Source organism: Panulirus ornatus, chromosome 19 (assembly GCF_036320965.1).
Source record: "Panulirus ornatus isolate Po-2019 chromosome 19, ASM3632096v1, whole genome shotgun sequence".
Lineage (NCBI taxonomy): Eukaryota > Metazoa > Arthropoda > Malacostraca > Decapoda > Palinuridae > Panulirus > Panulirus ornatus.
In genome coordinates this window covers 43,479-70,612 of record NC_092242.1, presented here as the reverse complement: position 1 = coordinate 70,612, position 27,134 = coordinate 43,479, and the positions used below count along the sequence as shown (strand labels likewise).

The 27,134-nt window shown below is 41.7% G+C and overlaps 1 protein-coding gene across 5 annotated transcripts in view; it reads right to left on the bottom strand.

Moving 5' to 3' along the window:
• The window catches only part of LOC139755299 (uncharacterized), a 151,755-nt gene extending 125,296 nt beyond the window's left edge, over positions 1-26,459 (bottom strand). For 3 of the 5 annotated variants that reach the window (XM_071673411.1, XM_071673413.1, XM_071673415.1), the window contains exon 1: positions 18,681-18,971. The gene's annotated coding sequence lies outside the window, so the exon portion shown is untranslated. Of the gene's footprint in view, positions 1-18,680; positions 18,978-26,338 lie in introns of those variants that run through there. The other 2 variants (XM_071673412.1, XM_071673414.1) reach the window with 2 other exon arrangements.
• Between the last annotated feature and the right edge of the window lie 675 nt (positions 26,460-27,134).

Below are 27,134 nucleotides of genomic sequence, written 5' to 3'. Positions count from 1 at the left end.
TCAAGCAGACTAAAATTTTTATAAGTTACTGACATTCACAGTCTCTTCCTTAGTCCATTCCAACTACCCATCAATGTCACACTAAACCAATATTTCTGTATACCTTTCTTAAACATCCTCCTTCTTAACTTCCGATAACTCTGGTTATGCACCTTGTGAATAGGTTTAAAGTCAACTTTATTCAATTGTCCACCTCATATCACCACGCCCCCATCTCTTTTCTCCTCTCAGGTAGACAGCTATGTAGCCTTCAACCTTTCATTGTAGCTCAGCTCTCTTAGTTCAGGTGCCATCTTGGTTGCTTTTATCTAGATCTTTTCATTCATATCCATGTTTCTGTAGGTGTAGTGACCATCCCTGAGAGCCATAACCTAGCTTCTGCCTTATATATACTATGAATAGCTTACAGTGAATAACTTACCAAACATTTCCTTAAAGGCCCGAGGTTGAAGAATTAGCATCTAAACAGTGTTTCTGAGTTTCTGGTTAAAATGTTCAAGGTGTGTTTGGTCTTTCTCTTAGCAATCATACATAGCAAAAATAAGTAGGCTACAATTCATGCAGAAACTGTAGCCATTATCGCAATGTCTGAGGTGTGGGAATGAATTTGAGGGCGGGCATTGAGGAATACTGATTATGATGCCTCAAAGGTATATTTGTTAAATCAACCAGCTCAGCTATACCAGCAACAATGCAGAAACAACATAAAACTAAGAATGTCCAAGGGCAAAACCTACAAGATAAAGAAAGAAGTAGAGTAATATGAAAGATTTAATATCTAGCTAATGATATCAATATTTGGGGTAAACTATGGAAAGCTGTGTAGGTATGTATATTTGCGTGTGTGGACGTATGTATATACATGTGTATGGGGATGGGTTGGGCCACTTCTTTCGTCTGTTTCCTTGCGCTACCTCGCAAACGCAGGAGACAGCGGGGAAAAAAAAAAAATCAATATTTGGATTTCTGATATGTCACATTTTTCATCTTATCTTTATGAAAATAATTCATAATCTACACTGTCATTATCATAATGCACTCTGAAGTAAAACTTAGAAAATAAATACCAAGGCTAAATAAAAATATATTTTTTCACAAGGTTTTTTTTTTTTTTTTTTTTTTCTTTATACTTTGTCGCTGTCTCCCGCGTTTGCGAGGTAGCGCAAGGAAACAGACGAAAGAAATGGCCCAACCCCCCCCATACACATGTATATACATACGTCCACACACACAAATATACATACCTACACAGCTTTCCATGGTTTACCCCAGACGCTTCACATGCCTTGATTCAATCCACTGACAGCACGTCAGCCCCGGTATACCACATCGCTCCAATTCACTCTATTCCTTGCCCTCCTTTCACCCTCCTGCATGTTCAGGCCCCGATCACACAAAATCTTTTTCACTCCATCTTTCCACCTCCAATTTGGTCTCCCTCTTCTCCTTGTTCCCTCCACCTCCGACACATATATCCTCTTGGTCAATCTTTCCTCACTCATCCTCTCCATGTGCCCAAACCATTTCAAAACACCCTCTTCTGCTCTCTCAACCACGCTCTTTTTATTTCCACACATCTCTCTTACCCTTACGTTACTCACTCGATCAAACCACCTCACACCACACATTGTCCTCAAACATCTCATTTCCAGCACATCCATCCTCCTGCGCACAACTCTATCCATAGCCCACGCCTCGCAACCATACAACATTGTTGGAACCACTATTCCTTCAAACATACCCATTTTTGCTTTCCGAGATAATGTTCTCGACTTTCACACATTCTTCAAGGCCCCCAGAATTTTCGCCCCCTTCCCCACCCTATGATCCACTTCCGCTTCCATGGTTCCATCCGCTGCCAGATCCACTCCCAGATATCTAAAACACTTCACTTCCTCCAGTTTTTCTCAATTCAAACTCACCTCCCAATTGACTTGACCCTCAACCCTACTGTACCTAATAACCTTGCTCTTATTCACATTTACTCTTAACTTTCTTCTTCCACACACTTTACCAAACTCAGTCACCAGCTTCTGCAGTTTCACACATGAATCAGCCACCAGCGCTGTGTCATCAGCGAACAACAACTGACTCACTTCCCAAGCTCTCTCATCCCTAACAGACTTCATACTTGCCCCTCTTTCCAAAACTCTTGCATTTACCTCCCTAACAACCCCATCCATAAACAAATTAAACAACCATGGAGACATCACACACCCCTGCCGCAAACCTACATTCACTGAGAACCAATCACTTTCCTCTCTTCCTACACGTACACATGCCTTACATCCTCCATAAAAACTTTTCACTGCTTCTAACAACTTTCCTCCCACACCATATATTCTTAATACCTTCCACAGAGCATCTCTATCAACTCTATCATATGCCTTCTCCAGATCCATAAATGCTACATACAAATCCATTTGCTTTCCTAAGTATTTCTCACATACATTCTTCAAAGCAAACACCTGATCCACACATCCTCTACCACTTCTGAAACCACACTGCTCTTCCCCAATCTGATGCTCTGTACATGCCTTCACCCTCTCAATTAATACCCTCCCATATAATTTACCAGGAATACTCAACAAACTTATACCTCTGTAATTTGAGCACTCACTCTTATCCCCTTTGCCTTTGTACAATGGCACTATGCACGCATTCCGCCAATCCTCAGGCACCTCACCATGAGTCATACATACAGTAAATAACCTTACCAACCAGTCAACAATACAGTCACCCCCTTTTTTAATAAATTCCACTGCAATACCATCCAAACCTGCTGCCTTGCCGGCTTTCATCTTCCGCAAAGCTTTCACTACCTCTTCTCTGTTTACCAAATCATTTTCCCTAACCCTCTCACTTTGCACACCACCTCGACCAAAACACCCTATATCTGCCACTCTATCATCAAACACATTCAACAAACCTTCGAAATACTCACTCCATCTCCTTCTCACATCACCACCACTTGTTATCACCTCCCCATTTGCGCCCTTCACTGAAGTTCCCATTTGCTCCCTTGTCTTACGCACTTTATTTACCTCCTTCCAGAACATCTTTTTATTCTCTCTAAAATTTAATGATACTCTCTCACCCCATCTCTCATTTGCCCTTTTTTCACAAGGTATCTGTCTTTTTCCAAGAGCATTCACTTCTTTTCTTATATAGATACCACATTACGGTTAACATTATAAGGTACAGGATGGTACTAAAATCAACATTCTTAACATAATGATTTTAGCTGTTTAAAGACTTACTAAGTGAAGATACAAGCTATTCATTGGGAAATAAATTGTCAGATTTCTGCACTTTTTGATGGAAATTGTTATTTTCTATCCCTTATGGATTTCCTGGAATTTTAGTGCTAGAGCTTGAAATACATCTTTTGATACTGAAAAAGAATAAAGACTGTCAAAATATTTAAATTTTTTCTGGTGGATTACTGACACTTTTCAGGGCACCCTCTGAAAACTGAATACACAGTAAAAAAAGGTTTAAGCAGATAAATGATAATACTGAGAAGCTTCAGCTATAGATAAATCTCATGAAATATGGGAATATAACTTCCCTAACAATTTCCATATGGAAAAATGAATCCTTGTTGAAATTTCTCATAGGTAAGGCAGCAATAAAAGTGTAAAGAGAACAGCAGTCAGCTATAACCCAAGTGATCATTTCAAAACATACTTGGTAAATCACGGACATCACAACATCTTAATAGATTCTGTGAATAACTAGTGTATGATTCTCCTCCAAAAAACAAAATATTCAGATATTTAACAATGTTTTGACAAAAGATAAGACATGGCATCCTTTTAACCATAACAGGGCTCCCACTAGACCTGACAGGCATCCCCTTAACTATGATGCTTCCATTTAATTTTCTCCTAATCTTTCCATTACACTAGAAGTGGGAAGAGAAAGACAGTGTTGACAACAGAGAAGAATGAGCAGGAATTGATGATATTGGTGTCAAACTCAGTGTTTCTCTCTATAATTACAAAGAAATACCTCAGATATGCTCTTGATTAAAGTTTTTATTTTTCCAAGTCAGAATAAATGTTTTGCACAAGCCTTTCATGTTTTATAATAACTATAAAGAGAAAAATACTAGAAGTGGGCAGGGCAGATGTTCTTGGAGTGGTAAAGTGTCATTTTTATGCTTAAAAAAAATAAATGCAAGATGTAGAATCCTTACATTTTTATTCTTAGAAATGTAAAAGTATTGTCCTCAAACATTTCATTTCCAACACATCCACCCTCCTCCGCACAACCCTATCTATAGCCCATGCCTCACAACCATATAATACTGTTGGAACACTATTCCTTCAAACATACCCATTTTTGCTCTCAGAGATAACATTCTTGCCTTCCACACATCCTTCAACGCTCCCAGAACCTTCACCCCCTCCCCGACCCTGTGACTCACTCCTGCTTCCATGGTCCCATCTGCAACTTATATATATATATATTTTTCTCTTTCAAACTATTCGCCATTTCCCGCATTAGCGAGGTAGGTTAAGAACAGAGGACTGGGCCTTTGAGGGAATACCCTCACCTGGCCCAATTCTCTGTTCCTTCTTTTGGAAAATTAAAAAAAAGAGGGGAGGATTTCCAGCCCCCCGCTCCCTCCCCTTTTAGTCGCCTTCTACGACACGCAGGGAATACGTGGGAAGTATTCTTTCTCCCCTATCCCCAGGGATATATATATATATATATATATATATATATATATATATATATATATATATATATATATATAAACGCCATCTGGGGCCCCTCGGAGCAAGCAGGGCTGAGGGAATGAGAATGAGGCAGAGTTATGAGGTACGACGTGCCAAATGAGGTAGTTATGAGCAGCGAGGTGTGCCAAAGACACTCTAAACAGTGAGGGCTCGAACGTCTCCACCAAGCCGTAGGAGAGGGACGTCTTCGAGCCGAGCCAGAGACCACGAGTGGGAGGGCGTGAATGGACACCCTTGACGGAGGATCATTTCAAGGTTAGACGAGAGCCTGGCTGTGCAGTTACATAACTCGTACATAATGGTGTGCTTCGTTAAGACTCTCCACGCTGGCAGCGGTGGGAAAGTAATAGTAAGGGTGTGAGAAACGCTAAGAATTGGCATCATTGAAGAGATACCTGAGGGTGAGATGAACAGCCCATACCCCACATTCTACTTTCCTCATCATCCTGTCGTCAGGGAAGTCATCACCACAAGTAAAGCATCCTCCTCGAAGGCTCAGAGTGGGGTGCCTAAATGTGTGTGGATGTAACCAAGATGTGAAGACCCTTACTGGAAAAACAATCACTCTTGAAGTAGAACCTTCAGACACAATTGAAAATGTGAAGGAAAATAGTGAAATTGGAAAAAAATGTAGCTTAGACATTGAAGCTTATTGATACAGTGGTTAAATTGATGAGAACTGCTACTGACGTTTGTGTAAATAAATTATACATTTCCTTTTTTCCATAGCCAGAGGTTGAACCATTATGTGACATTCATTTTTTCATTCATTTCAAGCTAGAAGTTTCAGTTTTCTAAATTGTTTCTTACATTTTTCATATGTATATATATGTATGTGTGTGTGTGTGTGTGTGTATATGTGCGTATGTATGTATGTGTGTGTGTGTGTATATGTATATATATATGTATATTATCCCTGGGGATAGGGGTGAAAGAATACTTCCCACGTATTCCTCGCGTGTCGTAGAAAGCGACTAGAGGGGATGGGAGCGGGGGGCCAGAAATCCTCCCCTCCTTGTATTAACTTTCTAAAATGGGAAACAGAAGGAGTCACGCGGGGAGTGCTCATCCTCCTCGAAGGCTCAGAGTGGGGTGCCTAAATGTGTGTGGATGTAACCAAGATGTGAAAAAAGGAGAGATAGGTAGTATGTTTGAGGAAAGGAACCTGGATGTTTTGGCTCCGAGTGAAACGAAGCTCAAGGGTAAAGGGGAAGAGTGGTTTGGGAATGTCTGGGGAGTAAAGTCAGGGGTTAGTGAGAGGACAAGAGCAAGGGAAGGAGTAGCAATACTCCTGAAACAGGAGTTGTGGGAGTATGTGATAGAGTGTAAGAAAGTAAATTCTCGATTAATATGGGTAAAACTGAAAGTTGATGGAGAGAGGTGGGTGATTATTGGTGCATATGCACCTGGGCATGAGAAGAAAGATCAAGAGAGGCAAGTGTTTTGGGAGCAGCTGAATGAGTGTGTTAGTGGTTTTGATGCACGAGACCGGGTTATAGTGATGGGTGATTTGAATGCAAAGGTGAGTAATGTGGCAGTTGAGGGAATAATTGGTATACATGGGGTGTTCAGTGTTGTAAATGAAAATGGTGAAGAGCTTGTAGATTTATGTGCTGAAAAAGGACTGATGATTGGGAATACCTGGTTTAAAAAGCGAGATATACATAAGTATACTTAAGTAAGTAGGAGAGATGGCCAGAGAGCGTTATTGGATTACGTGTTAATTGACAGGCGTGCGAAAGAGAGACTATTGGATGTTAATGTGCTGAGAGGTGCAACTGGAGGGATGTCTGATCATTATCTTGTGGAGTCTAAGGTGAAGATTTGTATGGGTTTTCAGAAAAGAAGAGTGAATGTTGGGGTGAAGAGGGTGGTGAGAGTAAGTGAGCTTGAGAAGGAGACCTGTGTGAGGAAGTACCAGGAGAGACTGAGTACAGAATGGAAAAAGGTGAGAACAATGGAAGCAAGGGGAGTGGGGGAGGAATGGGATGTATTTAGGGAATCAGTGATGGATTGCGCAAAAGATGCTTGTGGCATGAGAAGAGTGGGAGGTGGGTTGATTAGAAAGGGTAGTGAGTGGTGGGATGAAGAAGTAAGAGTATTAGTGAAAGAGAAGAGAGAGGCATTTGGACGATTTTTGCAGGGAAAAAATGCAATTGAGTGGGAGATGTATAAAAGAAAGAGACAGGAGGTCAAGAGAAAGGTGCAAGAGGTGAAAAAAAGGGCAAATGAGAGTTGGGGTGAGAGAGTATCATTAAATTTTAGGGAGAATAAAAAGATGTTCTGGAAGGAGGTAAATAAAGTGCGTAAGACAAGGGAGCAAATGGGAACTTCAGTGAAGGGCGCAAATGGGGAGGTGATAACAAGTAGTGGTGATGTGAGAAGGAGATGGAGTGAGTATTTTGAAGGTTTGTTGAATGTGTTTGATGATAGAGTGGCAGATATAGGGTGTTTTGGTCGAGGTGGTGTGCAAAGTGAGAGGGTTAGGGAAAATGATTTGGTAAACAGAGAAGAGGTAGTGAAAGCTTTGCGGAAGATGAAAGCCGGCAAGGCAGCAGGTTTGGATGGCATTGCAGTGGAATTTATTAAAAAAGGGGGTGACTGTATTGTTGACTGGTTGGTAAGGTTATTTAATGTATGTATGACTCATGGTGAGGTGCCTGAGGATTGGCGGAATGCGTGCATAGTGCCATTGTACAAAGGCAAAGGGGATAAGAGTGAGTGCTCAAATTACAGAGGTATAAGTTTGTTGAGTATTCCTGGTAAATTATATGGGAGGGTATTGATTGAGAGGGTGAAGGCATGTACAGAGCATCAGATTGGGGAAGAGCAGTGTGGTTTCAGAAGTGGTAGAGGATGTGTGGATCAGGTGTTTGCTTTGAAGAATGTATGTGAGAAATACTTAGAAAAGCAAATGGATCTGTATGTAGCATTTATGGATCTGGAGAAGGCATATGATAGAGTTGATAGAGATGCTCTGTGGAAGGTATGAAGAATATATGGTGTGGGAGGAAAGTTGTTAGAAGCAGTGAAAAGTTTTTATCGAGGATGTAAGGCATGTGTACGTGTAGGAAGAGAGGAAAGTGATTGGTTCTCAGTGAATGTAGGTTTGCGGCAGGGGTGTGTGATGTCTCCATGGTTGTTTAATTTGTTTATCGATGGGGTTGTTAGGGAGGTAAATGCAAGAGTTTTGGAAAGAGGGGCAAGTATGAAGTCTGTTGGGGATGAGAGAGCTTGGGAAGTGAGTCAGTTGTTGTTCGCTGATGATACAGCGCTGGTGGCTGATTCATGTGAGAAACTGCAGAAGCTGCTGACTGAGTTTGGTAAAGTGTGTGGAAGAAGAAAGTTAAGAGTAAATGTGAATAAGAGCAAGGTTATTAGGTACAGTAGGGTTGAGGTTCAAGTCAATTGGGAGGTGAGTTTGAATGGAGAAAAACTGGAGGAAGTGAAGTGTTTTAGATATCTGGGAGTGGATCTGGCAGCGGATGGAACCATGGAAGCGGAAGTGGATCATAGGGTGGGGGAGGGGGCGAAAATTCTGGGGGCCTTGAAGAATGTGTGGAAGTCGAGAACATTATCTCGGAAAGCAAAAATGGGTATGTTTGAAGGAATAGTGGTTCCAACAATGTTGTATGGTTGCGAGGCGTGGGCTATGGATAGAGTTGTGCGCAGGAGGATGGATGTGCTGGAAATGAGATGTTTGAGGACAATGTGTGGTGTGAGGTGGTTTGATCGAGTGAGTAACGTAAGGGTAAGAGAGATGTGTGGAAATAAAAAGAGCGTGGTTGAGAGAGCAGAAGAGGGTGTTTTGAAGTGGTTTGGGCACATGGAGAGAATGAGTGAGGAAAGATTGACCAAGAGGATATATGTGTCGGAGGTGGAGGGAACGAGGAGAAGAGGGAGACCAAATTGGAGGTGGAAAGATGGAGTGAAAAAGATTTTGTGTGATCGGGGCCTGAACATGCAGGAGGGTGAAAGGAGGGCAAGGAATAGAGTGAATTGGAGCGATGTGGTATACCGGGGTTGACGTGCTGTCAGTGGATTGAATCAAGGCATGTGAAGCGTCTGGGGTAAACCATGGAAAGCTGTGTAGGTATGTATATTTGCGTGAGTGGACGTATGTATATACATGTGTATGGGGGGGGGGGGTTGGGCCATTTCTTTCGTCTGTTTCCTTGCGCTACCTCGCAAACGCGGGAGACAGCAACAAAGTATAAAAAAAAAAAAAAAATATATATATATATATATATATATATATATATATATATATATATATATATATATATATATATATTTCCCTGGGGATAGGGGAGAAAGAATACTTCCCACGTATTCCCTGCGTGTCGTAGAAGGCGACTAAAAGGGAAGGGAGCGGGGGGCTGGAAATCCTCCCCTCTCGTTTTTTTTTTTTTTTTTTTTTCAAAAGAAGGAATGGAGGGGGGGGGGCCAGGTGAGGATGTTCCCTCAGAGGCCCAGTCCTCTGTTCTTAACGCTACCTCGCTATCGCGGGAAATAGCGAATAGTATGAAAAAAAAAAAAAATATATATATATATATATATACATATACATATATATACATTTTGTGTGAGATGTTTTGATCGAGTAAGAAATGTAAGGGTATGAGAGATGTGTGGAAATAAAAAGAGTGTGGTTGAGAGAGCAGAAGAGGGTGTTTTCAAATGGTTTGGGTACATGGAGAGAATGAGTGAGGAAAGATTGACCAAGAGGATATATGTGTCGGAGGTGGAGGAAACGAGGAGAAGTGGGAGACCAAATTAGAGGTGGAAAGATGGAGTGAAAAAGATTTTGAGTGACTGGGGCCTGAACATGCAGGAGGGTGAAAGGCGGGCAAGGAAGAGAGTGAATTGGATCGATGTGGTATACCGGGGTCGACGTGCTGTCAATGGATTGAATCAGGGCATGTGAAGCGTCTGGGGTAAACCATGGAAAGTTGTGTGGGGCCTGGATGTGGAAAGGGAGCTGTGGTTTCGGGCATTATTGCATGACAGCTGGAGACTGAGTGTGAGCGAATGGGGCCTTTGTTGTCTTTTCCTGGCGCTGCTTCGCGCACATGAGGGGGGAGGGGATGTTATTCCGTGTGTGGCGGGGTGGCGATGGGGGTGAGTAGGGGCAGACAGTGTGAATTGTGTGCATGTGTGTATATGTGTGTGTCTGTGTGTGTATATATGTGTGTACGTTGGGATGTGTGGGTGTGTATGTTTGCGTGTGTGGACATGTGTGTGTGTGTGTGTGTGCATGTGTGTGGGGGTGGGTTGGGCCATTTCTTTTGTCTGTTTCCTTGTGCTACCAATTGGAGGTGGAAAGATGGAGTGAAAAAGATTTTGAGTGATCGGGGCCTGAACATGCAGGAGGGTGAAAGGCGGGCAAGGAATAGAGTGAATTGGATCGATGTGGTATACCGGTGTCGACGTGCTGTCAATGGATTGAATCAGGGCATGTGAAGCGTCTGGGGTAAACCATGGAAAGTTGTGTGGGGCCTGGATGTGGAAAGGGAGCAGTGGTTTCAGTGCATTATAACATGACAGCTAGAGACTGAGTGTGAACGAATGGGGCCTTTGTTGTCTTTTCCTAGTGCTACCTCACACACATGAGGGGGGAGGGGGTTGTTATTCCATGTGTGGCGGGGTGGTGATGGGAATAAATAAAGGCAGACAGTATGAATTATGTATATGTGTATATATGTACATGTGTGTGTGTGTATATATATATGTATACATGGAGATGTATAGGTATGTATATTTGCGTGTGTGGACGTGTGTGTATATACATGTGTATGTGGGTGGATTGGGCCTTTCTTTCGACTGTTTCCTTGCGCTACCTCGCTGACGTGGGAGACAGCGACAAAGCAAAATGATTTGGTAAACAGAGAAGAGGTAGTAAAAGCTTTGCGGAAGATGAAAGCCGGCAAGGCAGCAGGTTTGGATGGTATTGCAGTGGAATTTATTAAAAAAGGGGGTGACTGTATTGTTGACTGGTTGGTAAGGTTATTTAATGTATGTATGACTCATGGTGAGGTGCCTGAGGATTGGCGAAATGCGTGCATAGTGCCATTGTACAAAGGCAAGGGGGATAAGAGTGAGTGCTCAAATTACAGATGTATAAGTTTGTTGAGTATTCCTGGTAAATTATATGGGAGGGTATTGATTGAGAGGGTGAAGGCATGTACAGAGCATCAGATTGGGGAAGAGCAGTGTGGTTTCAGAAGTGGTAGAGGATGTGTGGATCAGGTGTTTGCTTTGAAGAATGTATGTGAGAAATACTTAGAAAAGCAAATGGATTTGTATGTAGCATTTATGGATCTGGAGAAGGCATATGATAGAGTTGATAGAGATGCTCTGTGGAAGGTATTAAGAATATATGGTGTGGGAGGCAAGTTGTTAGAAGCAGTGAAAAGTTTTTATTGAGGATGTAAGGCATGTGTACGTGTAGGAAGAGAGGAAAGTGATTGGTTCTCAGTGAATGTAGGTTTGCGGCAGGGGTGTGTGATGTCCCCATGGTTGTTTAATTTGTTTATGGATGGGGTTGTTAGGGAGGTGAATGCAAGAGTTTTGGAAAGAGGGGCAAGTATGAAGTCTGTTGTGGACGAGAGAGCTTGGGAAGTGAGTCAGTTGTTGTTCGCTGATGATACAGCGCTGGTGGCTGATTCATGTGAGAAACTGCAGAAGCTGGTGACTGAGTTTGGTAAAGTGTGTGAAAGAAGAAAGTTAAGAGTAAATGTGAATAAGAGCAAGGTTATTAGGTACAGTAGGGTTGAGGGTCAAGTCAATTGGGAGGTGAGTTTGAATGGAGAAAAACTGGAGGAAGTGAAGTGTTTTAGATATCTGGGAGTGGATCTGGCAGCGAATGGAACCATGGAAGCGGAAGTGGATCATAGGGTGGGGGAGGGGGCGAAAATTCTGGGAGCCTTGAAGAATGTGTGGAAGTCGAGAACATTATCTCGGAAAGCAAAAATGGGTATGTTTGAAGGAATAGTGGTTCCAACAATGTTGTATGGTTGCGAGGCGTGGGCTATGGATAGAGTTGTGCGCAGGAGGATGGATGTGCTGGAAATGAGATGTTTGAGGACAATATGTGGTGTGAGGTGGTTTGATCGAGTAAGTAACGTAAGGGTAAGAGAGATGTGTGGAAATAAAAAGAGCGTGGTTGAGAGAGCAGAAGAGGGTATTTTGAAATGGTTTGGGCACATGGAGAGAATGAGTGAGGAAAGATTGACCAAGAGGATATATGTGTCGGAGGTGGAGGGAACGAGGAGAAGAGGGAGACCAAATTGGAGGTGGAAAGATGCCGAGTGAAAAAGATTTTGTGTGATCGGGGCCTGAACATGCAGGAGGGTGAAAGGAGGGCAAGGAATAGAGTGAATTGGAGCGATGTGGTGTACCGGGGTTGACGTGTTGTCAGTGGATTGAATCAAGGCATGTGAAGCGTCTGGGGTAAACCATGGAAAGCTGTGTAGGTATGTATATTTGCATGTGTGGACGTATGTATATACATGTGTATGGGGGTGGGTTGGGCCATTTCTTTCGTCTGTTTCCTTGCGCTACCTCGCAAACGCGGGAGACAAAAAAAAAAAAAAAAAAAAAAAAAAAAAAAAATATATATATATATATATATATATATATATATATATATATATATATATATATATACACACATTTAGACACCCCAATCTGAGCCTTCGAGGAGGATGAGAACTACCCGCGTGACTCCTGTTTCCCCGTTTAGAAAGTTAGGATATATATACATATATATATATATATATATATATATATATATATATATATATATATATATATATATATATATATATATATATTTTTTTTTTTTTTAGTATAAAAAAAAAAAAAGATATATATATATATATATATATATATATATATATATATATATATATATATATATATATATATATATATATATATCCTAACTTTCTAAACGGGGAAACAGAAGGAGTCACGCGGGTAGTTCTCATCCTCCTCGAAGGCTCAGATTGGGGTGTCTAAATGTGTGTGGATGTAACCAAGATGAAAAAAAAGGAGAGATGGGTGATATGTTTGAGGACAGGAACCTGGATGTTTTGGCTCTGAGTGAAATGAAGCTCAAGGGTAAAGGGGAAGAGTGGTTTGGGAATGTTTTGGGAGTACAGTCAGGGGTTAGTGAGAGGACAAGAGCAAGGGAAGGAGTAGCACTACTCCTGAAACAGGAGTGGTGGGAGTATGTGAGAGTGTAAGAAAGTAAACTCAGATATGGGTAAAACTGAAAGTGGATGGAGAGAAATGGGTGATTATTGGTGCATATGCACCTGGGCATGAGAAGAAATATCATAGAGGTAAGTGTTTTGGGAGCAGCTGAGTGAGTGTGTTAGTAGTTCTGATGCACGAGACCAGGTTATAGTGATGGGTGATTTGAATGCAAAGGTTAGTAATGTGGTAGTTGAGGGAACAATTGGTGTACATGGGGTGTTCAGTGTTGTAAATGGATATGGTGAAGAGCTTGTGGATTTATGTGCTGAAAAAGGACTATTGATTGGGAATACCTGGTTTAAAAATAGAGATATACAGAGAGCATTATTGTATTACGTGTTAAATGATCGGCGCGCGAAAGAGAGACTTTTGGGTATTAATGTGCTGAGAGGTGCAACTGGAGGGATGACTGATCTTTATCTTGTGGAGGCGAAGGTGAAGATTTGTAGAGGTTTTCAGAAAAGAAGAGAGAATGTTGGTGTGAAGGGAGTGGTGAGAGTAAGTGAGCTTGGGAAGGAGACTTGTGTGAAGAAGTACCAGGAGAGACTGAGTACAGAATGGAAAAAGGTATGAACAAAGGAGGTAAGGGGAGTGGGGGAGGAATGGGATGTATTTCGGGAAGCAGTGACGTCTTGTGAGAAAGATGCTTGTGGCATGAGAAGCGTGGAAGGTAGGCAGATTAGAAAGAGTGGTGAGTGGTGGGATGAAGAAGTAAGATTATTAGTGAAAGAGAAGAGAGAGGCACTTGGACGATTTTTGCAGGGAAATAATGCAAATGAGTGGGAGATGTATAAAAGAAAGAGACAGGAGGTCAAGATCAAGAAAAAGGTGCAAGAGGTGAAAAAGAGGGCAAATGAGAGCTGGGGTGAGAGAGTATCATTAAATTTTAGGGAGGATAAAAAGATGTTCTGGAAGGGGGTAAATTTATTGTGTAAGACAAGGGAACAAATGGGAACATCAGTGAAGGGGGCTAATGGGGAGGTGATAAGTAGTGGTGATGTGAGAAGGAAATGGAGTGAGTATTTTGAAGGTTTGTTGAATGTGTTTGATGATAGAGTGGCAGATACAGGGTGTTTTGGTCGAGGTGGTGTGCAAAGTGAGAGGGTTAGGGAGAATGATTTGGTAAATAGAGAAGAGGTAGTAAAATCTTTGCGGAAGATGAAAGCCGGCAAGGCAGCGGGTTTGGATGGTATTGTAGTGGAATTTATTAAAAAAGGGGGTGTCTGTATTCTTGACTGGTTGGTAAGGTTATTTAATGTATGTATGACTCATGGTGAGGTGCCTAAGGACTGGCAGAATGCTCGCATAGTGCCATTGTACAGAGGGAAAGGGGATAAGAGCGAGTGCTCAAATTACAGAGGTATGAGTTTGTTGAGTATTCCTGAGAAATTATATGGGAGGGTATGATTGAAAGGGTGAAGGTATGTACACAGCATCAGATTGGGGAAGAGCAGTGTGGTTTCAGAAGTTTGCTTTGAAAAATGTATGTGAGAAATACTTAGAAAAATGATAGAGTTGATAGAGATGCTCTGTGGAAGGTATTAAGAATATATGGTGTGGGAGGTAAGTTGTCATAAGCAGTGAAAAGTTTTTATCAAGGATGGAATGCATGTGTATGTTTAGGAGGAGAGGAAAGTGATTGGTTCTCAGTGAATATTGGTTCACGGCAAGGGTGCGTGATGTCTCCATGGTTGTTTAATTTGTTTATGGATGGGGTTGTTAGGGAGGTGAATGCAAGAATTTTGGAAAGAGGGGCAAGTATGCAGTCTGTTGTGGATGAGAGAGCTTGGGAAGTGAGTCAGTTGTTGTTCGCTGATGATACAGCGCTGGTGGCTGATTCGGGTGAGAAACTGCAGAAGCTGGTGACTGAGTTTGGTAAAGTGTGTGAAAGAAGAAAGCTAAGAGTAAATGTGAATAAGAGTAACGTTATTAGGTACAGTAGGGTTGAGGGACAAGTCAATTGGGAGGTAACTTTGAATGGAGAAAAACTGGAGGAAGTGAAGTGTTTTAGATATCTTGGAGTGGATTCGGCAGCGGATGTAACCATGGAAGCGGAAGTAATTCATAGGGTGGGGGAGGGGGCGAAAGTTCTGGGAGCATTAAAAAATGTGTGGAAGTCGAGAACGTTATCTTGGAAAGCAAAAATGGGTATGTTTGAAGGAATAGTGGTTCCAACAATGTTATATGGTTGCGAGGCGTGGCCTATAGATAGAGATGTGTGGAGGAGGGTGGATGTGCTGGAAATGAGATGTCTGAGGACAATATATGGTGTGAGGTGGTTTGATCGAGTAATTAATGAAAGGGTAAGAGAGAAGTGTGGTTGAGAGAGCAGAAGAGGGTGTTTTGCAACCATGTAATATTGTTGGAACTACTATTCCTTCAAACATACCCATCTTTGCTTTCTGAGATAACACTCTCTCCTTCCACACATCCTTCATCACTCCCAGAACCTTTGCCCCCTCCCCCACCTTGTGACTCACTTCCTCTTCCATGGTTCCATTTGCTGCTAAGTCCACTCCCAGATATCTAAAACACTTCAATTCCTCCAATTTTTCTCCATTCAAACTTACATCCCAATTTACTTGCTCCTCAACCCTATTGAAGCTAATAACCTTGCTCTTATTCACATTTACTTTCAAGTTTCTCCTTTCACACACGTTTCCGAACTAAGTCACCAACTTCTGCAGTTTCTCTCTCGAATCAGCCACCCTAACTGTATCATCGTTGAACAAAAACTAACTCACTTCTCAGACCCTCTCATCCCAACAGGCTGCATACTCATCCCTCTCTCCAAAACTCTTGAATTTACCTCCTTTACCACCCCAACCATAAACAAATTAAACAACCATGAGGACATCACATACCCCTGCCACAGACTGACCTTCACTGGGAACCAATCACTTTCTTCTCTTCCTACTTGTACACATGCCCTACATCCTTGGTGAAAACACTTCACTGCTTCTAGCAGCTTACCTCCCACACCATATACTCTCAAGAACTTCCATAAAGCATCTCTACCAACTTTATATATTTTTTTTTTTTCTTATACTTTGTCGCTGTCTCCCGCGTTTGCGAGGTAGCGCAAGGAAACAGACGAAAGAAATGGCCCAACCCCCCCCATACACATGTATATACATACATCCACACACGCAAATATACATACCTACACAGCTTTCCATGGTTTACCCCAGACGCTTCACATGCCTTGATTCAATCCACCGACAGCACGTCAACCCCGGTATACCACATCGCTCCAATTCACTCTATTCCTTGCCCTCCTTTCACCCTCCTGCATGCTCAGGCCCCGATCACACAAAATCTTTTTCACTCCATCTTTCCACCTCCAATTTGGTCTCCCTCTTCTCCTCGTTCCCTCCACCTCCGACACATATATCCTCTTGGTCAATCTTTCTTCACTCATTCTCTCCATGTGCCCAAACCACTTCAAAACACCCTCTTCTGCTCTCTCAACCACGCTCTTTTTATTTCCACACATCTCTCTTACCCTTACGTTACTCACTCGATCAAACCACCTCACACCACACATTGTCCTCAAACATCTCATTTCCAGCACATCCATCCTCCTGCGCACAACTCTATCCATAGCCCACGCCTCGCAACCATACAACATTGTTGGAACCACTATTCCTTCAAACATACCCATTTTTGCTTTCCGAGATAATGTTCTCGACTTCCACACATTCTTCAAGGCTCCCAAAATTTTCGCCCCCTCCCCCACCCTACGATCCACTTCCGCTTCCATGGTTCCATCCGCTGCCAGATCCACTCCCAGATATCTAAAACACTTCACTTCCTCCAGTTTTTCTCCATTCAAACTCACCTCCCAATTGACTTGACCCTCAACCCTACTGTACCTAATAACCTTGCTCTTATTCAACTTTATATACATTCTTTAAATCCATAAATGCCACATACAAATCCATCTGTTTTTCTAAGTATTCCTCACACACATTCTTCAAAGTAAACACCTGATCCACACATCCCCTACCACTTCGGAAACCATATTGCTCTTCCCCAATCTGATGCTCTGTACATGCCTTCACCATCTAAATCAATACCCTCCCATACACTTTCCCAGGAACACTTAACAAACTTATGCCTCTGTAGCTTCAACAGTCACCTTTATTCCCTTTCCCTTTGTACAATGGCACTATGCATGCATTCTGACAATCCTCAGGCACTTTACCATGATCCATACATACATCAAATATCCTTACCAACCAACCAACAACACAGTCAACCCATTTCTTAATAAATTCTACAGCAAAAACCATCCAAACCTGCTGCCTTGCCGGATTTCATCTTCGCAAAGCTTTCACTACCTCTTCTCTCTTAGTCAAATCATTCTCCCGGACCCTTTCACTTTGCATACCACTCTGGCTAAAACACCCTACGTCTGCCACTCTATCATCAAACACATTCAACAAACATTCAAAATACTCACTCCATCTCCTTCTCACTTCATCATTGGCTATTATTATCTCCCCCTTGCCCCCTTCACCGGTTTTAATCTGTTCTCCTCTTATGCGTTATTTACCTCCTCCCAAAACATCTTTTTATTCTCCCTACAGTTTAATGATACTGTCTCCCCCAAAATTTCATTGGCCCTCTTTTCCAACCATTGCATCTCCCTCTTGACCTCCTGCTGTTTTCTTTTACACATCTCCCAGTCATTTGCACTCCTTCCTTGCAAGTACTGTCCAAACGCCTCTATTTTCTCTTTCACTAACAACTTCTTTATCCCACCACTCACTAATTGTCCTCTCATCAACCCCTGACTTTACTCCCAAGGCTTTTCCAAATCATTCTCCTTTACCCTTGAGCTTCGTTTCACTCAGAGCCAGAACATCGAGGTTTCTTTCCTCAAACAAACTACCTATCTCTCCCTTCTTCTCATCTTCATTACAGCCACACACATTCAGATACCCTAACCTGAGCCTTTGGGGAGAATGAGCATTGAAAAAAAAACCCTGCAAAGTTAATATTTCTATGGAGTCACATGATCTCTGTAAAAGCGTTTCATTTACTTTAAACCCTACATTTTCCCCCATTGATAAACCTTCATTTCATCCACTACTATTGACTTTTTATCATCGTGCACTAGAAAAAATAATTCTTATGTTCTGCTAGTCTTATTGTATTTTCTATATAGATGACATTATACAATGAAGTATTTAATATTTCGGTTTGATTCTTGATGCCTTAATGTTTGTTGCAAACATAATAGCTAAAATGCAGTCTTTGCATGAACACATATTATAATAACGTAATTTTACTACATACCACTCAGCTACAGTTAATATCTAACAAAATATTAATTGTATAGGCCAAGCAACTAAGGTAACGTGAAATGAACAGTCTGCATTACATTGTTCCAACATGGTTTTATAATATATCTCATTTCCGCACTATAACCCTGTTGGCCGGATATAATCCAAGAAATTATCAGTTCCGCTTGAATTCCAATAACAAATGCGTCTCCCCCATGATAACTATATCCCTAATCATGGCGTTTCATTTCTATGTAAATATCAGCTACAGCCATGACACGATGTTCGGGCTGGGCAGGAATCTTACTTTGGTCTTGTGCTGAATTCAAAATTATTTCACCATTATTGTTAAACCTACCATATTAGTCTCATACATTACCTAGAGTAGCATGAGTCCCTTCGTCACGGTAAGAGAGCTGTCGAAATCAGCTGAGCCAGAGTCCAACAGCAGACGACAAGTGTTTACTGTGTATTCTTTTTCGTTGGGTCAACACTATTCCACGTGCCTGTGCTGAGATTTTCTTCACTCTCACGGCATCCAGTGAATAACACAACAATGAACAACTTCCGATATGCGATATATACATATATATATATCTATATTTACATATATGTATGTATTCTTAAAAAAGATAAAGCGAACACACCCAACCTCAACTACAGCTTCATGGTAACTGAAGGTTGCTTGCGAACAGAGTTGCCAATTCAAAATTATAAATGGCGCTAGATTCACCCTCGAAAAGCGCTAAGCTTACTAAAATGACAGCGAAAAGATGCCCTTTGAATTATTTCTGCTCCTTGACGTGCCAGATTATCAATAATAGGTACGACTGACTGCTTTAACACTAAAACACTCACCATTATTCCAGATTTACTAATTCCCAATCCGCAATCTCTTCGTCCTCGGTGTCCTGGGGTTGTTGTGGTCATTGTGAGGGTTTAGGTTGCAGTGCGATGACTCGTATTCTTTCAATAACCCATGTTTTTCAGCACTTACTTCGGCAGTTTATAATCATAACACCAGTTCCTATTTCTTCTAAGTCCTTACTTGATAGTTGGTATCTTATTGAACCTTTTGATACTAAGTCTATTCCGAAGCTTTGACTTTACGATGTTCATATGATTGAAAAGACGCTTTACATCAGTGTTGGAGTGAGGCAATATCAGCACAGTCAAAGCCAACTCAGAGAGGTCACTGAAGGGATTTTCTCCAGTCGCATCCCTGAACGAAGATATTTCAGCCTAGAATGCTAGAGTGCCAGTGTTGTTTCCACAACACACGATGAAGCTTTTTACTCAGGAACTCTTCGTTACCAGTAAGCGTCTTTGCTAATTCTAGTATTCCAGGCTTTATGGGTAGCATGCATTTACTTGCACTTCAATGATGACATTGTAACATTTGGACATTGGCAAAAATTGACGAAGCTGTTTCACCAACTCCTTTACAAACTGTATGCTTCTTTCTCGAATATCCTTTTCATCATCTCTTTCAAACTCGTACCCCAAGTACGGATGTGGTTCTAAGTAGTTCTCTGCTGAATCTCCTTCGTGTAATTATCTGCTATTCGCTTTGAATTTCTCATTTACACGCTGAACTCTAAGATATGCTTCAGGAATATCAGGAAGGCATAGTTTCTCTTGTCACAAAACATGACCTAGAGGATCCGAGCTGATTAACACCTTTCACCATTTCTTGTCATTTCAAAGTGAGTCTTAAGTTCAATCCACTGCTGCAATATTCTGACACTTGCTGTTTCAATTGACACCCATCTTGTCTGGCTTAGCTGTATCAATTTCAATGGAGTTTGACCATAATTGATCAAAGAAAAGATCTTGTACCTTGCTTGGCGACTGGCAAGAGCGGAAGAACCAATTATAGGTATCTCTGATCGTAAAATCCCGGTTCCTAAGGAGACACTGCTGCAGCGTGAAACAGCTAGCTGTAGAGAATGGCAAACACCCACACTTGATCAGGCTCAAGTGAACTTCTAACTTGAGTTTAGCATACACTCCACTGTTAACACCTGTCATCACAGAAGTATTGTTGGTGCCAATTGCAAAAAGGTTTTGTAACTCCAACCCATTATTTTTCAAGGACTTTTTAATGGCATCACATATCCCATTAGCATTAGTAAGTCAGCCCAACAAGGTCCAAGTTTGCCACTAAAATCTTCTTACTTTCAGAAGAGAACCGGATAGCGATATCCAATAGTTTCGTTACCATAATGTCAATACTCTCATCAATTACAAGGCTAAACTTCAGATTGTCTATATCACTTTTCAAGTCACTGTGAATAGTAGAGGAAATCACAGAACACAACTGCACTACGCTTAGACCTTTTTAACTTGCAATTCTTTCATCCTTTACTGTCCGTAAACCGTGCTTTGCACAGCTCACCGAGATGATCAACAACACGAAGTGGTTTGCAAAGAGTGATAAATTTCCTTCAATCTCCCGGGCATCATTACTCACTTTTTTAAACGGAATTATAGTGTGTATTTGAGTACTGAATGGCTCTACAGCTTTTTTGAGTTTAGCTGTTTTGCTGTCTTTCATTGTTATTAAGTTTGGCAGACAATGGACAATGGCAGTACTTGTAAAGACATTTTGTGTCATCCTCCTCACTTTTCTTTACACGTTTCATTTCTGGGGCTTTCAATAACTCTGCTCTAAAATGTTGAGTATATTTCTTACTAGCTGTGTTCGGTAATGTAATGGCCTGCACACACACAACCAGCAATGTTACTCTCCTTCACGGTTATTGGATACTTATGTCACCAACGAGAATCTGACTTAATCTGAACTGAACGAAAGGGACTTGAGGAGAGGGAGCCTGCGGAGTACACCCGAACTGTACCTGTTCAAAAATGTTTCGAACGTGTTCATTTCGATGAAAATGAATTCCGTGGAATAGTTGTATTTTCATGTTATTCTAATAGGTTTTAATTAAACTTCTTAAATCACATAACGTATTTCCTTTAATGAACGAATTTCCTCATATATTGAAATAACACTAAGTTTGGCGCTAAATAACAAAAAAGGCGCGAAAAATGCGCTCGGAAGCTAAAAACGAAATTTAGGCGCTAGATCGAGCGCCAAAAGCGCTAAGTTGGCATCTCTGCAAGTTGGGAAGTTGCGACATGGACTAATCCCCGGACGGAGCTTGACACAGTTGCCACACCAAACAAGCCACAGTGCGCCAATAAACATGAAGACTATCTGTATGCTATCTTTAGGTTACTTGTGCAGACTAGACGCAGCCTCGTAGCTCTAGCTCCTTGGTTATATACCTTGGGGGTGACGGAGGATGACATCCCCTCTTGAACTACACATCATATAATGTATATCCATATTTCTAATCGACAGTGTGTGTGTAAAAGTAGATCAATGGCAGGCCTTAAACGTATCACTAATTAGTTAAGGTGTGCGTTTCTCGGCTTTTTCAGGCAGGTTTCCCTCAAAGTATTTTCTTTGATTTTTATCGTAAAGAGAACAAACACTTTACAATATGATGGATAACTATTATAAACGATTATCTCCCTTTAAATCGTACTTTTAGAGGTACATGTACGCTGCAAGCAGAGGTGACGGGATCCGCGCATGCTTTCTATATTTCTTATGATATTTTTTGTTATTTCCCAAAGAAAAACTATTAAAAAGGAAATTTTCTTGTGCCCGTTGTCATCTCACCATCATCACACCGTATATCGGCAGCAAGCAGTGCGAGGACCATGCCAATGGATTTGTATGTAGCATTTATGGATCTGGAGAAGGCATATGATAGAGTTGATAGAGATGCTCTGTGGAAGGTATTAAGAATATATGGTGTGGGAGGCAAGTTGTTAGAAGCAGTGAAAAGATTTTATCGAGGATGTAAGGCATGTGTACGTGTAGGAAGAGAGGAAAGTGATTGGTTCTCAGTGAATGTAGGTTTGCGTCAGGGGTGTGTGATGTCTCCATGGTTGTTTAATTTGTTTATGGATGGGGTTGTTAGGGAGGGGAATGCAAGAGTTTTGGAAAGAGGGGCAAGTATGAAGTCTGTTGGGGATGAGAGAGCTTGGGAAGTGAGTAAGTTGTTGTTCGCTGATGATACAGCGCTGGTGGCTGATTCATGTGAGAAACTGCAGAAGCTGGTGACTGAGTTTGGTAGTGTGTGAAAGAAGAAAGTTAAGAGTAAATGTGAATAAGAGCAAGGTAATTAGGTACAGTGGGGTTGAGGGTCAAGTCAATTGGGAGGTAAGTTTGAATGGAGAAAAACTGGAGGAAGTAAAGTTTAGATATCTGGGAGTGGATCTGGCAGCGGATGGAACCATGGAAGCGGAAGTGGATCATAGGGTGGGGGAGGGGGCGAAAATCCTGGGAGCCTTGAAGAATGTGTGGAAGTCGAGAACATTATCTCGGAAAGCAAAAATGGGTATGTTTGAAGGAATAGTGGTTCCAACAATGTTGTATGGTTGCGAGGCGTGGGCTATGGATAGAGTTGTGCGCAGGAGGATGGATGTGCTGGAAATGAGATGTTTGAGGACAATGTGTGGTGTGAGATGGTTTGATCGAGTAAGTAACGTAAGGGTAAGAGAGATGTGTGGAAATAAAAAGAGCGTGGTTGAGAGAGCAGAAGAGGGTGTTTTGAAATGGTTTGGGCACATGGAGAGAATGAGTGAGGAAAGATTGACCAAGAGGATATATGTGTCGGAGGTGGAGGGAACGAGGAGAAGTGGGAGACCAAATTGGAGGTGGAAAGATGGAGTGAAAAAGATTTTGTGTGATCGGGGCCTGAACATGCAGGAGGGTGAAAGGAGGGCAAGGAATAGAGTGAATTGGATCGATGTGGTATACCGGGGTTGACGCGCTGTCAGTGGATTGAATCAGGGCATGAGAAGCGTCTGGGGTAAACCATGGAAAGCTGTGTAGGTATGTATATTTGCGTGTGTGAACGTATGTATATACATGTGTATGGGGGTGGGTTGGGCCATTTCTTTCGTCTGTTTCCTTGCGCTACCTCGCAAACGCGGGAGTCAGCGGCAAAAAAAAAACACGTTTTATTTACATACCATCAACATACTTATAGTTAATTACTATGATTAAAAAGGGTTAGGCTAGGTTAGGTTAGGTTGGGTTAGGTTAGGTTAGGTTAGGTTAGGTTAGGTTGGGTTGGGTTGGGTTGGATTGGGTTAGGTTAGGTTAGGTTAGGCTGAGTTAGGTTAGGTTAGGTTAGGTTGGTTAGGTTACATTATGTTTGGTTGGGTTGCTTTAGTTAGGTTAGGTCAGGTAAGGTCAGGTCAGGTCAGATCAGGTTAGGTTAGGTTAGGTTAGGTTCCTTCTGGAACATTAAAAAAAAAAAAAACGGGAGTGGAGGATTTCTGCCCCCCCCCCCCCCCCCCCCCCCAGTCCCTTAGCTTCCTCCCCTTTTAGTCGCCTTCTACGACACAGGAATTTACACCGCTATGCAGGAAGCATATATCCATTACATCGATGGCGTACTTCATGAGTCCCTCCCTATATGAACATGGAGCACCTTACAAATGAAACTGGAGAGTACATGATGACATAAAAAGTTTCTTATCTTTAATGTGCAATAGATTCTCTATATCACAGTGTATATTGTGTTTTACTCCACACAAACCACACATGACAACATAAGCTAAATTTCGTGATGAGTGAGCTTTTGGCGGTTGAGCAGGAACTGTAAATCATAAGATAGGGTTGCTACGGTGTCTCTCCTGGGTGACGTCACTGGTGGGCGGTGTTCTGAAACATTAACAACAGACTGACTCCGCCCTCTCATGACGTCACTTTGGCAGCCTAGCTTACCTACTCTAATCATTTACTGCTCCAACCCAGTTCTGCCAAGAAATTTAGTTTATAATTTTGTATAGCCTTTTATTTTCAGTTCTCTTTCATATCCAGACAATATTTTAAAAACACGAACTCTGCCAATAAGTTAAATGTATTTTGATATATACTGAAGGTTATTTACTACTATAAGGGCCGGTTTTCTCGTCTTTCGGAGGAATCAGCGAAAGGCGAGTTTTTACTATTAAAATAACATTAAACATAAAACATATGGGGGGGGGGGGTGGGCCATTTCTTTCGTCTGTTTCCTTGCGCTACCTCGCAAACGCGGGAGACAGCGACAAAGCAAAAAAAAAAAAAAAAAAAAAATAAAAGACGTACCTCATCCAATGTAAACGATGAACATCACAAGCGGGAAAAAAAAATTAGCATCAGCATCTAAGAGCCTTACATAAGAAATTGATTTTTTTTTTTTTTTTGCTTTGTCGCTGTCTCCCGCGTTTGCGAGGTAGCGCAAGGAAACAGACGAAAGAAATGGCCCAACCCACCCCCATACACATTTATATACATACGTCCACACACGCAAATATACATACCTACACAGCTTTCCATGGTTTACCCCAGACGCTTCACAAGCCTTGATTCAATCCACTGCCAGCACGTCAACCCCGGTATACCACATCGCTCCAATTCACTCTATTCCTTGCCCTCCTTTCACCCTCCTGCATGTTCAGGCCCCGATCACACAAAATCTTTTTCACTCCATCTTTCCACCTCCAATTTGGTCTCCCACTTCTCCTCGTTCCCTCCACCTCCGACACATATATCCTCTTGGTCAATCTTTCTTCACTCATTCTCTCCATGTGACCAAACCATTTTAAAACACCCTCTTCTGCTCTCTCAACCACGCTCTTTTTATTTCCACACATCTCTCTTACCCTTACGTTACTTACTCGATCAAACCACCTCACACCACACATTGTCCTCAAACATCTCATTTCCAGCACATCCATCCTCCTGCGCACAACTCTATCCATAGTCCACGCCTCGCAACCATACAACATTGTTGGAACCACTATTCCTTCAAAAATAATGGGAGGTGGGTTGATTAGAAAGGGTAGTGAGTGGTGGGATGAAGAAGTAAGAGTATTAGTGAAAGAGAAGAGAGAGGCATTTGGACGATTTTTGCAGGGAAAAAATGCAATTGAGTGGGAGACGTATAAAAGAAAGAGACAGGAGGTCAAGAGAAAGGTGCAAGAGGTAAGAAATTGATATGAACATATATTTTTTTTCATTATCTCTCATGAACAATATCTTATTTACGTCACTACATAAGACAAAGCGATTCTGTTGTGCGCAACACAAACACCAGTATAAATTATATAGGCAAGGAGATAGGGCGAGCATTTTTGAACAGTAAATAATATGGATGGGTTGCTGCTTCGTCTCCCTGGTGACGTTATCGTAAGGCAGTGCTCTGAAACAACACGAACAACTATCAACGGCGTGACTCCGCCCACTCATGACGTCATCTTGTTGCCAAAGCTCTCTTATGAAATACTGTTTTAAACCAGATCTGTCATATCGCTTCTAATTGCCTCGCCTCGACAACTGGCACCAGACTCCGCCCACTCGTAACGTCACCTTGGGTATCCAGGCCAGCACCGCAACCGTGTCTTTTGAATCACTGTTTGAAACCAGAACTGCGAAAAATGCTCCCTACAGCCCGCCTAGCTCGCTCAGCAAAAGTTGCTGCTACCCACGGCCCTCGTAACTCTGGAAGGCCAACTCAGAAACCCTCTCTTATGATACTGTCTTAATTCAGATCTGCCAAACTTGCTGAAAAGCATACGTTACATGGTTATGTTAGGTTAGGTTTTAGGTTAGGTTAGGTTAGGTTAAGTTAGGTTAGGTTAAACCCACATCAGTCCTCTTCAATACAATCGTCAATGCTCAAAATCTTTAGAACTTCGTCCACAATTTCCTTTACTCTCATCCTTCCTGGTCATTCACCAAGAGATATTTCACTTTCCACGGAGCAATTTTGACATTATTAATGTCATTCACGCCCATACATTTTGATAACCACAGCCTCAAAACAGACTAAACCAGAGTTATCTTTCTCCTTGCAGTAGGGTATACCAATCAAATCACCCAGCTGGGTATGGTTGGTCCCTGAGCTGTTGCTCTCGCGAGACCAAATAGTTAAATTCCCAGCACGAAAGATGCTCAGTGGTACTTACCTTATCCTTAAATCCTTAAACACTGGTAGGTAAGCCTCTCAGACTTCCGATGGGCCTGAAAACAGAATTTGGAAGCTAACACAAGAGTGTTTATCAAGCCACTCGGTCCATCACACTGTTTATATATAAGATTAAGGCTAAGAAGCGTAACTCATTAAACTCTTCGCGTGACGACAATGGCGACATATAACAGCAATAGGAGAATAGTCATTGGAATCACTTTAGTTAAGTAGCATATTCATAGATGACAGGACTAGCAAAGGTATTGCTTTTGGCGTCGTCTACGCTTTTTAACAAAACGAGCGACGTTCAAATCATGGCTCATAGCGGAACTCGTAAGCTTGACTCATCTTCTTCTATAAAGAGAGATCGCTTAAATATTCACTTATAATTTGCAAAATTCCATAGATGAGTAGGCTATAAGAGAATTCATTTGATTTCCAGCGCAAGTATCATATGGTGCATTGTATCACCTCATGTGCATGTGTCCTTCATTTGGCAGTGGGAAAATATCATTTTTAGATTTGCAGTCATATATCTGGGCTAATCATTATACTCAATAACAGTGAATGCAAATATCAAAGGCTTTACTGGTGTTAGAATTTCTTTTGTTTAGCTCTACAATTACAAAGCTAATCTTTACACATACACACGGCTATATATTTATGTCCTATTTTCAGTAAAATATATGTAAATCTGCAATGTACATGGATCTTGCCAGAATAAGCTTAAACTCACGTATATAGGAAATACAACAAAGATCCACTATGGACGTTTGGCTTGAAATGACAATTAT